This window comes from Rousettus aegyptiacus, unplaced genomic scaffold (assembly GCF_014176215.1).
Source record: "Rousettus aegyptiacus isolate mRouAeg1 unplaced genomic scaffold, mRouAeg1.p scaffold_m13_p_12, whole genome shotgun sequence".
Classification (NCBI taxonomy): Eukaryota; Metazoa; Chordata; class Mammalia; order Chiroptera; family Pteropodidae; genus Rousettus; species Rousettus aegyptiacus.
The window spans coordinates 58,173,099-58,186,560 of record NW_023416287.1 but is presented as its reverse complement, the minus strand read 5'-3'; the positions used below and the strand labels follow the sequence as shown (position 1 = coordinate 58,186,560).

Sequence of the window (13,462 nt, the reverse complement as noted above, 5' to 3'; positions counted from 1 at the left end):
ACCCGGGGTTTGTTGAACATATCCATTTTATACTGTCTAATAACATTCATATCTTTTTATTCCCTTGATGATTTAGTCCTGGAGATTGTCCCAAATTACTGAGACATAACAGACACTAGAGTGAGTTCTCCAGTTTCCTCACAGGTTTATAGACAGAGTGGCATATATGCATGCTGGTGTTCATAGAGTAAAATATTTTATCATATCAGTAAATTATATATCCTGTTGTCATTATAAAAAATACTTTTAGGGTAAGAGGTACTAATGGTTAATTTCTACAAGATAGTTTTTGTTTAAAATTTGTAGACCGTGTAACTCTAATTCTGTTTCTATACTATGATCTGGCCACAATGGTCTCAATTATTGTTCTACTGGAAAAAATGTCCATGTCACTTCTAATTTATATGTATTTGCCCCTTGTTAACAAAATGTCTCATTTTGTACTTATTTTGACAAGATCAGTGAGTTTTGAGTAACAGTAGATAAAATCAGAGTTTTCTTCCTTTTAACGAGAGTATATTCTAAATATGCTTACTGGTGGCTGTCTTTTAGTGGAGTTTTCCACTGCAAATTATGTGGCTAGCAGTGAATATCTTTTCTGATTTCCTCTGCAGTTACTGTCAGCTCCTTTGGGGGCCCAGGGCTAAGTTCTGAGCAGGCCATGAAATATCTCATAGGAAACCTCGCAGGTTTACCAGTCTCTGAAAAGATTTAACTATTTAACACTATATTGTGACAGTCCAGTGAGGATACAGGTGAACTTTGGAATGTTCAAAGAAGCATACAAATGTTGCTATAATTACTAAAATATCAGAAAGAGCACTGTGCTCAGATGCTGTCATATCCTATGACTAGAGAGGGATTTCTCTGCTTTTCAGGGCCTGGTAGCCCTTTTGTATGTGTGCTACAATCATAGCAGTCATTCTTTTGCATTTGACAGAAATTTATTACATTATGTTTATACGTTCTGTGTTCTTAATTAATCAAACCCAGAATGTTAATTAATCAAACCCAGAATGTTATAGATATGTACAGATGGTACAGAAAGTTGAGATGAAATTGTCCAAAAAATGAAATCACAGGTCACTAAGAAAAACTACAAAGTACACCTAGGTAGTGACCTAACTAGAAAAGGTAAACTGGTAAACAGGCAACCTATTAAACCTAGAAATGTAATAAAACATTCTTCAGTTATTCAGTGGGAAAGAGGACAATTTAGGAAATTGTCAGTAGTCAGTTTTCTTATTTTAAAAAGTAGCAAATAAAGGAGTTTTTTTAAAAAGCTTGTCTTTTGTCATAAAATTCTCATAAACAGAGCATATGCTACACTTAACTTAAAAGTTTCTCTTTAGAATAGGAAAACAGTTGGAGTATTCAGTATTATCAAATCCCTCATGCCTGTGCCTTAAGTTGTATTATAAGTAATCTGTGTTCATAATGGGCAATTATTCTATTACTCTTAAGAGTAATTTGAATTAATAGTAATTTTGGTGATGTTTTAGAAAAGCAGATGTATGTTGCTATTGGGGAATCAGCCTGAGGTGACCACGAAATTTATTTAAAGTTTCGTTATATCTTTAAGTGAAATTTGTATTTGACCTAGTCATATATTTGTTTTCTTTAATATTGAAAAATAATTTATTCACCACTTACTTAACTTTCTCATAAAAATCTTACATTTCCTTCTCACCTCATATCAACTACTTACCCTCTGTGATATGTACACTTAAATCTAGGAAGGGAGACAGGAAGAATATGGATTATAAAATCGAAAGGAGAGAAATGCATATTTTTAAGTGGGAAAAGAGAAAACTTACAAATTATAGTTCACAAAGATAGTATTAAATCATGGCTTAATTTGCTGGTAAAATAGAACTAGGGTTTTCAGACATTTTTGTTTTTAAGCCATGGAACCATTTGTGCAACAGAAATTCAGTACAGAAACTATTAAAATCTCAGCCACCTTCAGAGATTGATGCGATTCCCTATAGAGGGTTCTTCTTTCTTCTCCTCAGTCTCCTGCGTCAGTGGGAATCACCATATCTACTGCACGTCCTTATCCATCAAAAATACTTAAGCTTTACTTTTTATAGTATGTATCAGAAGTAATAGGTCCCCCTGCCTTCCCACTAAATATAATAAACAATTCCAAACTATGTTTCTGCTTCTATTTAATATGTTAGCATACACAGAATACCTACCTAGGAGAGTGTCTGCCTCACAGGAAGCACTCAGTGTACATGACTAGTTTTAACTTGCTTATTCCCTTTCTCCTCAAAAATGGTGATTTGGTTTGGTCTAAAGAACCTCTGCCTTGTTTTTCTCTTCTATCCAGTTATCATAGGATGACATTATAAAGTGCAGTTTAGAAGTCTCTGGCCCAGAGAAACATTTACTATAGGGCATACCATGTCATATTAATATAAAAGAAGGCATGCTACACTGAGTTTATTTCTATGATAATAATAGATATTATGGATTTTTAATTCATCCCATGTGATAATTACCAACAAAATAATTTTTCTAACTAAATAGGTAACTTGTTATCTCTTAAATAAGAATTCAGGTTAAATAAACTGTGAGTTCTTTTCTCACTGTGAAAATCCTGAGATTGCAAGCTGAAATCTTGAAATATGGTTTTTCTACCATACAGAAATTTTAGAATACTTGTACAATGTCTCCTAGTATCATTAGGGATGGGGGGAGAGCACGTTTTGGTTTTTATTCACTCCGAATTACTGATGTGCTATGTGTTCTGCCAGCCAGTAATCTTCACTGGAGCACTGTGCGTGTCATTGGGCTTTTAGGTTAGTTCTTGAGAAATATCAACAGGAAGAATCAGGGTCTTATTTAAGACCTAGAACCAGAAATGCTGCAGAGCTCTAGAGTATGCAAAGTAAGTGCTTTATTTTGATGGCACTTTTTTCCCCAGAAAACACATCGAGCTGCTTTGTGGAAAACAAGCCCTGCACCATGCTGCAGCCAAGTTTGTATTTACGGGGCTTCTCATCAGCTTGGCTGTGCTTTACAAGATCAGTTTTCTACTCTCTGGCCTAATTTATTAAATTTATTCTGAGCTCTGACCTTTTAACTTGTTAGCAATTTGACCCAAGTTGTTATATTTGGTAAAGATATTGATATTTATATCATCGTGTAATTGCATATGGTATAAAAGATACTATTATAGAACAGAGTAGTTAGAATTTGAAATGTTGGATTCATGCTAGGAGTCTGTAAATAGTATTCAAAAGTCATTCACTGTATTAATAGCACTAATAGATTAAAGGAGAAAACCATGTGATCATCCTAATAAAGACCAATAGAATTAAATAGTCATTTATGATTAATAGATATTTTAGCAAAAAGTAAATAGAAGAGAACCTCTTTAATCTGGTTAAAAGTTATCACAATAAGACAAGGATGCCTACTGTCTTCCGCATTATTTGAAGGCCAATGCCAGAGCCATAATACACCCACAAAATTTAGAAATAAATAATCATAAATATCCACAGACAAATTATTAGAGTTAGTAAGAAAGTTTGGCAGGTTGCTTTTATACAAAATCAGCTAATTACATTTGTGTGCACCTTCAACAGACAGAACCTGTGATTAAAAGAGGAGGGGTGGGGAAGGTATTTAGAATAGCTATTAAAAGTCACCTAGAAATAAATCTTAGTAAAAATGTGTAGTAATAAAATTTACTGAGAAGAAAAATTCATTGTCATAAAGATGTTTTTGTCAAATTGATCCATACACTCAATGTAATTTTAATTAAAATCACAATGTCCTTTCCTTTAGAGTTGAAAATGGATTTTGAAATATATTTTTTAAGTGCAGAGAGTTTTGAAAAGTCAAGATACTGCTCAAGAACCAGGCTGGGGGAAAGGAAGTCGTTTACCCTACCAAATGTCAAGACTGATTACAAATCTTTAGAGCAGAATCATCCTGAAAGCAGATTGACCTTTAGAATGGAAGTAAAAGGTCCAAAGATGCCTACATGTGAGGAAATCTAGTGTATGTCTTAGCACTAGCATAGCAGATCAGTAAGGGAAAGAATGGATTTATTTTGCTGAAATGTTAGGGCCCCAGATGATTGCTTTGTTTATCCTTTATTTATCCTATATGACTGCTTTAGAATGAATTAAAAAGTAGTCAAATAACAGCTATTTTCTGTGTGTGAAGAATTTATACATTAACAAGTGGAAATCAAAGAAATTGAAAATATAAGCTAAGTCTATCTTTTCTAAGATTATATTGAAAAAATGCTGTTCATGGTACATAAGAATTCAAATCCAAATATATTTAATCACTAGAACAAAACTACTTTGATTTTGATATCTCTGTACAGATATAGTACAAATTATCTGGTTGCAGACTTGATTACATCAGGGCATAGAGTTGGAAACAAGTCACCCCACCTAGAGTTCCTCTGGTGACCTGGGCAGAAAGATATCCTTATCTGTTGGGAAATATTTGGAGTAGCTCCTTATTGTCATGTTGAGACCACGGTCACTTAAGTAAGAGTCCAGATACATCTCTGATTTTGAAAGGGCCCAGCAGTCATGGGAGAATGAGCAGGAGCCCTGCCTAAAATTAGCCAGATTTGTGGTAGGGCCTGTGGGCTGGAGGGAACAATCAGTCCAAGGACACTGAGTCCATGGTCTCGCTCTACTCCCTGCACAAGCGTACTTATTTGTTCTAGAAAGCGGAGGGCTGTAATTAACAAAAAAATATCACGAGAAGCTCAGGCAGCTCCACTGTGGGGCCTGCCTTTTTAACAGGCTGGACACAAGCCTGTCTCAGTAGCCCAAGACAGAGGAGCACTAGAGATAGAGAAGCAGTACAGAAAGAAGATGCCGGATACTCTGCAAGATGAGATGTTGGGTGAGAGTACAGCTGACTGCAGTACACGCAGACCAGGGACAGTCCTGAAACTGTACATGTCTATCATCAGAGGGCAGCAGACATTGGATACCTGGAATAGGTTGGCAGGTTGGATGGCAGTAGCTAAAGCAGAGGAATAAAACCCAGCAGGCCACTCTAATTTCATGGGATACCCATGTCTCCTACAAAAACACATTTGGAGTGTCCTCCACCAACGAGAGGGAGTGTCAGCTTGGCAGGTGGGAGCTAGACATCCAACAAAAAAAGGGTTCAAATGCAAAAACCTTACCTAGGACTAACGAACAAGCTGGTAGGCCGTGGTGGGGTCACTTGGGTGTTGGGAAGGGGAAAAAAAATGCAGTGCAAGTCTACGTTCGTGATAATTACCTTCATGTAACCAGGATGACTTGCCGAACTCATTGCCAGGAATTACTTCAGGAAAACTGTGAGACATTTTTCCATAGAATTTACCTCTTCCCTCTCTACTTGGTTTAAAAAGCAGACAGAAAAATCGTTTTAAAAGTGGAGGCTGAGGCTCAGAGGGCCTATAGACCTCCCCTTGACCCCTAAAACACCCCCTTTGGGCTCGGGGCTTTAGAAAAATAAAAAATCTTTCCATTTCTGGCATTCTGTAAGTAAATGATGGTAAGATATACTTTCACCTGGCTCTAAGGACTCATTCATATCTAATCTAGAGCAATGATTTTTGTGGGTAAATAGAAACAGTTTTAAGGCAGAGGTAATCCGTAAAGCTATGTTTGAACAAAATAACAAAATAGCTAATGAATTTATGTTGTTTGCCTAAGGAATGAAGAAAAATAGAGAATGTATTTTTAGGCATATGATCCTATTTAACAAACTTTATCATGGAAATTTGCAGACATATATACAAATAGAATAATATAATGAATGCTTTAATCCGTCTTTATCTTCAGCATTATCCTCTGCCCAACTTTGTTTCATCTGTAGACTTTCCCTACCTCCCCATAAAAATTAATATATCAAATCCAAATAAGGGTTTCATCTTTAATTCAGTTTATATCTCTAAAACATTGGAACTATTATTTTCTAAAACCACAGTATCATTATCACACCTAAAAAAGTATCTCGTCATTACATATTTAGTTCATATTCAGTTTTCTCTGTCTTTAAATGTCACATAGTAATTGGATCTAAAATGTCATTTAATAATAAAAATCCAGAAGGTGCACATATTGTATTTGGTTTGCATGTCTCTTAAATCTGTTTTAATCTCTAGATTTTCTTCTCATTTTTTTTTCTTGCCATTTATTTGTGGAAGAAACTTGGTCCTTTGTCTTGTAGAATAATCCACAGTCTGGATATTGTTGGTTAAATTCTCATGGTGTCATGTAACACATTCTTTTACTCCTGAATTTCCTGTAAATGGATGGTTATATACATAGGCTCAGTCAGATTTATATTTGAATTGTTTGGCACAAAATACATCATAGGCATGTACCATCCTATTACATCCATCTAGGGCAAATGCTATCTGGTTTTTCTATTTGTAATGTTGAGATTGATTCCTGTGTTCAGGCAGTCAGTTGGACACATCCATTATGAAGTTGCCCAACAGCCTTGAACTCTGTGGTTTTAGCTGCCATTGTTGATCGGTGTCTACATCCTTATTTTATCAGGGGCTGCAAAATGGTCATGTTACCTTTCTGTGGTTCTTTCTACTTTTATTAGCTAGAATTCTTCTGTAAGGAAAAACTTCTCATTACTTCTTTTCAGAATATGTTGGTTTCCTGACATCCTCCAAAGGTGGTATATGAACATATGGATTGGACTGTTTAATTATTGTAGTTATTTTTTCTTATCTTTGGTCAGGGAGAAGCCCTTTGTGTTGGCTTATGTGTCCTTTTGACAGAACCCCAGCTTTCAATTTTTTTTAGGTGTAATTTGCATACAATAATTGAGTTGCCTTTTATAGCCGCTTTGCTTTCTGATACAAAGAGATATTTCAGGCTTATCTGGTATATTTCCTGCCCCAGACCCAGAGTTAGCTATTTCTCTAAGGAGCCACATTTCATTTTAGTGGGAAATAATATTTAGATATAACAGTCTGAGTAGTGAGCATGTTCAGTGCTATTGGGTTGGCCATGGTTATTAGTCCTTTACATTGAAGAGAGATGGAACCCTACACTCTTTTAAGGAAAAATGCTTCATGAGTTCATACCAATATATTCATTTATATTTTGAATTATAGGGTTTTTCACATTTGCTTTATTCTAATATATGTTTGTTTCACATACATATACTCACAAAATTATACAAACACCATTATTTACAATATGATTATTGAAAAGAATTTTAGACTTCTTTTTAGTTCCTTTTATCTTTATATTTCATCTGAGATTTACACTTGGTCTGCTTGAAGGTCACGTGCAGTGGTTCCTCATGGTGTGGTTAAACTACTAACTTGTATACATAGATTCACTTGTTTCCTTTACTTTCAAGTTTTAGGGATTCTTTTTTGACTTAATTTTTATAGTTACATAAAATATGTACATGATTTCAAAGTCAAAAATACAAAGCATGATATATTTAGAAAAATCTGGTTTCCAATTTTGTCGCCTAAACGTTGTTTCCATCCAACCCCTAAAGCTAACTGTATTTATAGTCTTTCCAATTATTTTGTTTTTAACATAAGCAGTACAAAAATATATTAATATTTTTTTCTTATAAAAGACACTGTACAATTTTGCTTTTTCACTAAATAGATGCTAATCTCAATTCTTTTGATATCATGTTCTTTGATATTAGTCAAGTCAGGTATTCTTCTGCAATCTTTAAAAAATACATGTGTACACGCACGTTGAGTGTTTAGTGTAGAGGTGATTCTCTGAACTTTAGTTGGTGATACATTCATGTGATTCAAAATTCAGAAATGTTATAGGATATATTTTGCAAATTTTAACTAATTTTTTAAGCTACCCAGTCCCCTTCCTTTCCCCAAATGGCAACCATTATTATTACATATAATACTATTTTTTCACATAAATGATATAAAATGCATATAGTCCTTAGCCTTGCTTTTTAAAGTATATATGTATCAGATTATTCAACAAATATCTTGAGCCCCTATTAGTGCAGGGTTTTGCGGTTACAGTAACGAACAAACAAAGCCCCTATTCTTACAGAGTGTCCATTTCTGAAATGTGGGAGGTTGAGCATCTTTCTCTGTGTTTAGTAGCTATTTGTATTTCTTTTTCTGCGAATTGCTCATATCCTATGCCCACTTTTTTATGGGCACGTTGAATTTGCCAGTTTTCAAGTGCTCCAAAATATTATGAGAGAAACTAGCATTTTGTGTGTGATACAGGTAGAAAATATTTTTTTTCCAGGCTTGTCGAAAGGAAAGGTAATTCTTACCACATAGTAGGAAATATATTTACTAAAAAGTTTTAATAAATGACTATATTAAATAGAAAATTCTGTTTCGTTTCTTGATTTTTGCATACCTGTGTATATGCTCTTTGGGAAAAAATACAGGTGAACTAGAAAAGTGTATTTATTACGAGCTGATTGGATTTAAATCCCATACCTACCACTTTTCAGATCTTAAACAAGTTATAATTTCTTTGAAACTCAACTTCATCTGTAAAAATGGTGTAATAATCAGACCTACCTTGTTGGGTCGTTTTGGTAATTAAATGAGATAATCTGTGTAAAGCACTCACAGCGAGTTTAGTTTATTAAATGTTAGTGGAAAACTGATAAGCTTTAAGCAAAAGTGGGCAATTGGAATTGTCTTAACTAACAAGAAATGGTCTTTGGATGGGTTTTGGAAGTTTATATGTTCCTCTGAAACAAAATTGAGAGCGAGGTTACTCTCTCTTCAAATAACATTGTTTTCTTTTGGTAAATGTGAAATAAGGAAAATTGTTTCCACATTAAATGTTTCCCATGGTTGATTTACATTACAGTTAAATTGAAACATGGTTTTTCTTTCTATTGAGAATTCAGAGGTGTGACTAGCCTTCACAAAGCTGATTTTAAACTTACAGTGTCAGAAGGGTAAACAAGAGGTGACGAGAGGCTTAAAGCTCTGTTATTCATTCCTTGGTCCCTTGACAGTACTTTCCCCATACAAAGGTCTCATTACTTGATCCCTAGGCTTTTTTAATCTCTTAGGTAAATATCCAATTTCTATTTCAAGTTTGCTTTATATACACTTATAATTCTCAGAATGTCAAAAGAAAGAAGTTTGATATTTAATAAAATGTATATTCTAGCTTGGCATCTTGCTTTATTTGAAGAGGTACCCTTCTCCCCCTCCACATATGTGAACAAAAGGTTTTAAGTGCCTAGGAAATATCTTTTAGTGTAATTTAGTATATTACGGTCTGCCTTAGTTTATTTACACTGCCCATTTCTTAATTACAATAATTTATAGATTGGGCATCTTGACTTCTGGTGACATGTTGGATTTGGTCTTTACAAATACATTGAAGTATTTCTTTCTCGTTGGAGCTGTGCCAATCTAAATTTTGCCTAAAGGAGAAAACTACCCCAGGGGACATAGACTTCTTTGGTATTGTTTGCTTTGCTTGTTAGCTCAGGAGGAATTTTCCTCTTTCAGAAAACACCATATATAATAATAAGGATGTACAAGGTAAAGTGATTGTTTTAAAAACATAGAGGTCCTTTAATGGTTTGTTTGCCTTATACCGTTGTCTTTGGAAAAAATTTGTTTTACACTCGATTCTTTTCAAAACACATCCATTGCATAAAACGTGTTGCATCTTAACCATGTGATACAGCCTGCTGCTGAGTCTTGTTAACATAGCACCATATTGAGCCAGGATTTGCGATCTTAGGATGGACTTCCACTTTACCCAAGTAAGTGTTTTTAAAGCCAGTTCCTCATCAATGTGGTGGTGGCTCACATTAATTACACTTCCTAGTTCTCAACCAGGAAGCACTGTCACTGCATCTAACAAGTGTGGAAAACATAAATGACCATAACCAGGAATGTGAACTGATATGATGATGATGAGACATTGGTCTAAGAAGATAATGTGATTTGTGGTAGAGCAGGGTATGGGCAGCTTTTGGAAGAGGTAAGAGGCGGAGCATAATGTCACAGCAGTGCTTAAGTGAAAGAATGTGCTTTCTGAACTATAAGAGAACACAGTTGGGGCAGTTAACAGTTCTTTCCATGAGTGAACCAAGTCGATAGTTTATAATCATAGATTCTTCACAGTATTTTACTTTTGTGCTCTGGTGCTGAGTCTTTTAGTGCCTTAGGTATATTGTCAAGATTTTGTAGTAGGTGAAAGTGTACCATGATCATAAGACAGTTGAGAACCATCAGCTTAATGTGCTTTTTCTCTTCTGGGTTTGGTTCTGGTAACTTAGAATAGCTATATGCTTTAGTAAGCATTTGATCTACCCATCCTTCAGCCACTTATCTCTACAATGTGCAACACTGTTAAAGCATTGTCTAGTAGCAAGATGGCTAGAACCTGGGTCTGTCTGATTTCTACAGCCACTGCCTTCTGACCATATGTGTCAGCTTCAGATCCAGAGCTCTTTACAGTATTATATGTAATATTAATGGCTACAATTTACATTGGATTATAAATTTGTATGTATAAGGTATTTGCACAAACTCCAAAGCTTTTGATTCTGAAAATATCTGAGTTATAGATAGGACAGATAATATGATTATATTCTCAATTTTACAGATGAAAAAACTGAAGCGCAGAAAGTTTAATTGATTCGCCCAAGATCACCCAGCCAATCAGTGATGGGACCTGAATTCAAACCAGGTTTTCCTACCTACAGCCTCTGTTCTTTTCTTAAAATTATAAAGATTTATAGATGTTCAGAATAACAAAGAGTTACATACCAGACAAAAGGCTTTATATTCTTAATTTAAGACAGTTTGTCCCAGCCTTGAGTTAATGCAATTATGTTTTTCTTTTATGTGATAATTTATGGATAATTAACATCATAGTCCCAAAGGATTTATTAAGCACCCATCTGCTGTTAGCTCAATGCTGGGCACTATTACAAATTGAAGTGGACATGGAACTTGTTTTCTGGGCCTTTATAAATTTCCACTTGTATTGACATGAGCATACAAAAGAACACATGAACGCAATGAAAGTTCTCCCAGTTTTAAACAGATCTGGGATAAAAATTTGTTCTCCTTAAACAACCCTAGAGGAAAAAATAATTTTCTCTTCCTGTAATCTCCATTATCTACCAACTTCCCACCAAAGCAGAATACTCTAAAGGATGCAGGAATGATTAAAGGTGTAATGTGTTCATGGAAATTACTTATTTCTCCTCAATGATTTTGCATTCACTTATTATTAGTGAAAACCAAGCTTTGCAGCTATTTTACTTCAGGATATGATTAACATAACCTATCTTATCAGAAAGAACAAAAATATCTCAGGTCAAGCACACTGTTTGGATCCGATCATGTTTTAGGACACTGTGTAATCTTTCCTAGCAGAAGAAACCTATTCTTTGCAGTACAGATATTTCACTATACTTAGTGCAATCAGAAAGGAAACAGAAGGGAAACTACCATATATGTCAGATAAAACCCCTGGAGGTATTATGTGTCACAGAGCAGGAAGGAACCAGAAATTCAACTCTTCCTAGAAATTCTATCCCTCCGATGGTAAGCAGTCAAAAACATCTCAGATCATTTAAAAAAGGGAGTTAAATCAGGCAGTTGGACTGGCTAAAGACGATCACAAACAAATGGTTATATTTATTCTGGAAAAGTTGGTGTGGTTTAAAAGGAAGTAAGTCTAAAAAGGCTAGAGCCACAGAAAGAGACCGAGTGGTATTTGCAGGACACTTCTTTTATTTAGTGTGTCACCGTTTCTGTGTGTGTGCTCTTACTGTTAACTACTCTTTGCATAGTCCCCAGACTCTTCTTTTGGAGATGTGAAGTCCTTGTCTGTGGTGTTCTGGGAAACATATAACCCGTTAAACACCATCTTGCTCCAGGGCCATGTTCAAGGATCAAGCACTAAGATCTACTCTAGGGTCTCTCATACCGCGAACTGCCTACTACCAGACTCCCAATGCAGCTGGAGCACATTTAAATTCCAAAATGAGACATTTCTTAGTATAGAGTCCAAGAAATCTCTACTACAGTCGGGAAAAACTTCTTTCCCCTCCCCTTCCAGCAAAATCACTAGCAATAAACAGCCTCAGATTCTTTCTAAAATGCGGGGAGGTGATAGTGGAAGCTTCGGGCTCACCATCTTGATGCCTCTCTGCTCCTTAGCCGTCCACACGGCAAGAAGCTTCAGTAAGCTTTTGTGTGAGACAGGAGGAAGATGTTTGGCTCTGATCTGTGTTGCACACACCATGCATTTTATCAGTGCTCTCTGCCATTAAGAGGTGAAAATGACCTTACCATGGTCTACTATCCTCACTTCATTTCAGTTCCTGTCTGTTCTAGCACCCATTATGTGAAATCTTATTCTTAGATGGGTGAGCAAAGAATGCGTACCTTTTCCTTAGGTTAAGGTCTGCCTTTCTGTGCCCTGCCTTTCGCCCAGCTGTGCTGAACACCATGAAGTAGGCCAAAGTGAGGGAATCTAGGAGTCCAGACAGACAACTTCTTTCTAAATCAAAGAACTGGCTCATAGGTATGTTCTTATCAGTTTTAGCTTGGGAATGTGATGGTTCTATAGGCTAAGTTAATCCAGTAATGTTGACAGACTAATAGGAGTAAGAATTTACCATATTACTTACTTTGGACAATGAATTTTAAATTTTAGAAAGCCAGTAAGAAAATTAATTTTAAATTTTGAGTATACAATTTTAACTTATTAATATCAAGTAAAACCTCTTGTAAACCAAGTATAACACCCTGGCCTCATTGCTACATATAGCCAGATTTATTGTGATAATCATAAAATTTTTATAATTTAAAAGATCAAAAATGAAAAAAATCTAAAATTATAAAAATACACAGCATAATCAAGTAGTAATATCAAATAATTACATAAAAATTTTCAATATTACAGTTAAATAAACTTAAAATAGGAAACCAGGCTATTGAATTTTTATAAGATGCATAGTAACTAAAAAAAGCGTATGACTAGTTTTAGGGATCTTACCTTAGACTTGTACTGACCTACTTCAAAGACTCTAGGCTCATTTTATTTTATTTTTTTATTTTTTTTTTTAGGCAAGGTAACCCTTGGTTGACCTCATAGATTGCAAGGACCTTGTCAATTTACAATCCCTTATTTTTTATGTTTTATGCCTACAACACTTGGTCTTCCTAGTGGTCTCCCATCCAAGTACTAACCAGGCCCGACCCTGCTTAGCTTCCGAGATCAGATGGGATTGGGCTTGTTCAGGGTGGCATGGCTGTAAACTCTAGGCTCATTTTAGTTGAAGATATCTGGGAGCGGTTTAAATACCCAGCTGTCTGGGTAACGCCATCACCTTCATGTCTGACCCAGCCCTAAGTTATGGTGCTGGTTCATACTAGGCTTCAGAGTGACATGCTAGGTATGCAGAAAGCACTTGAGATTCCTGTGTATGCCAGAATTCAAACCTGGAAGTT

General features: G+C 35.4%; 1 protein-coding gene and 1 pseudogene across 7 annotated transcripts in view; one reads left to right on the top strand and one right to left on the bottom strand.

The window, feature by feature from the left end:
- OSBPL1A (oxysterol binding protein like 1A) overlaps window positions 1-13,462 on the top strand; it is a 178,137-nt gene that overhangs the window by 121,468 nt on the left and 43,207 nt on the right. The gene's annotated exons all lie outside the window — the stretch shown is intronic.
- LOC118610246 lies at window positions 13,154-13,271 on the bottom strand (annotated as a pseudogene).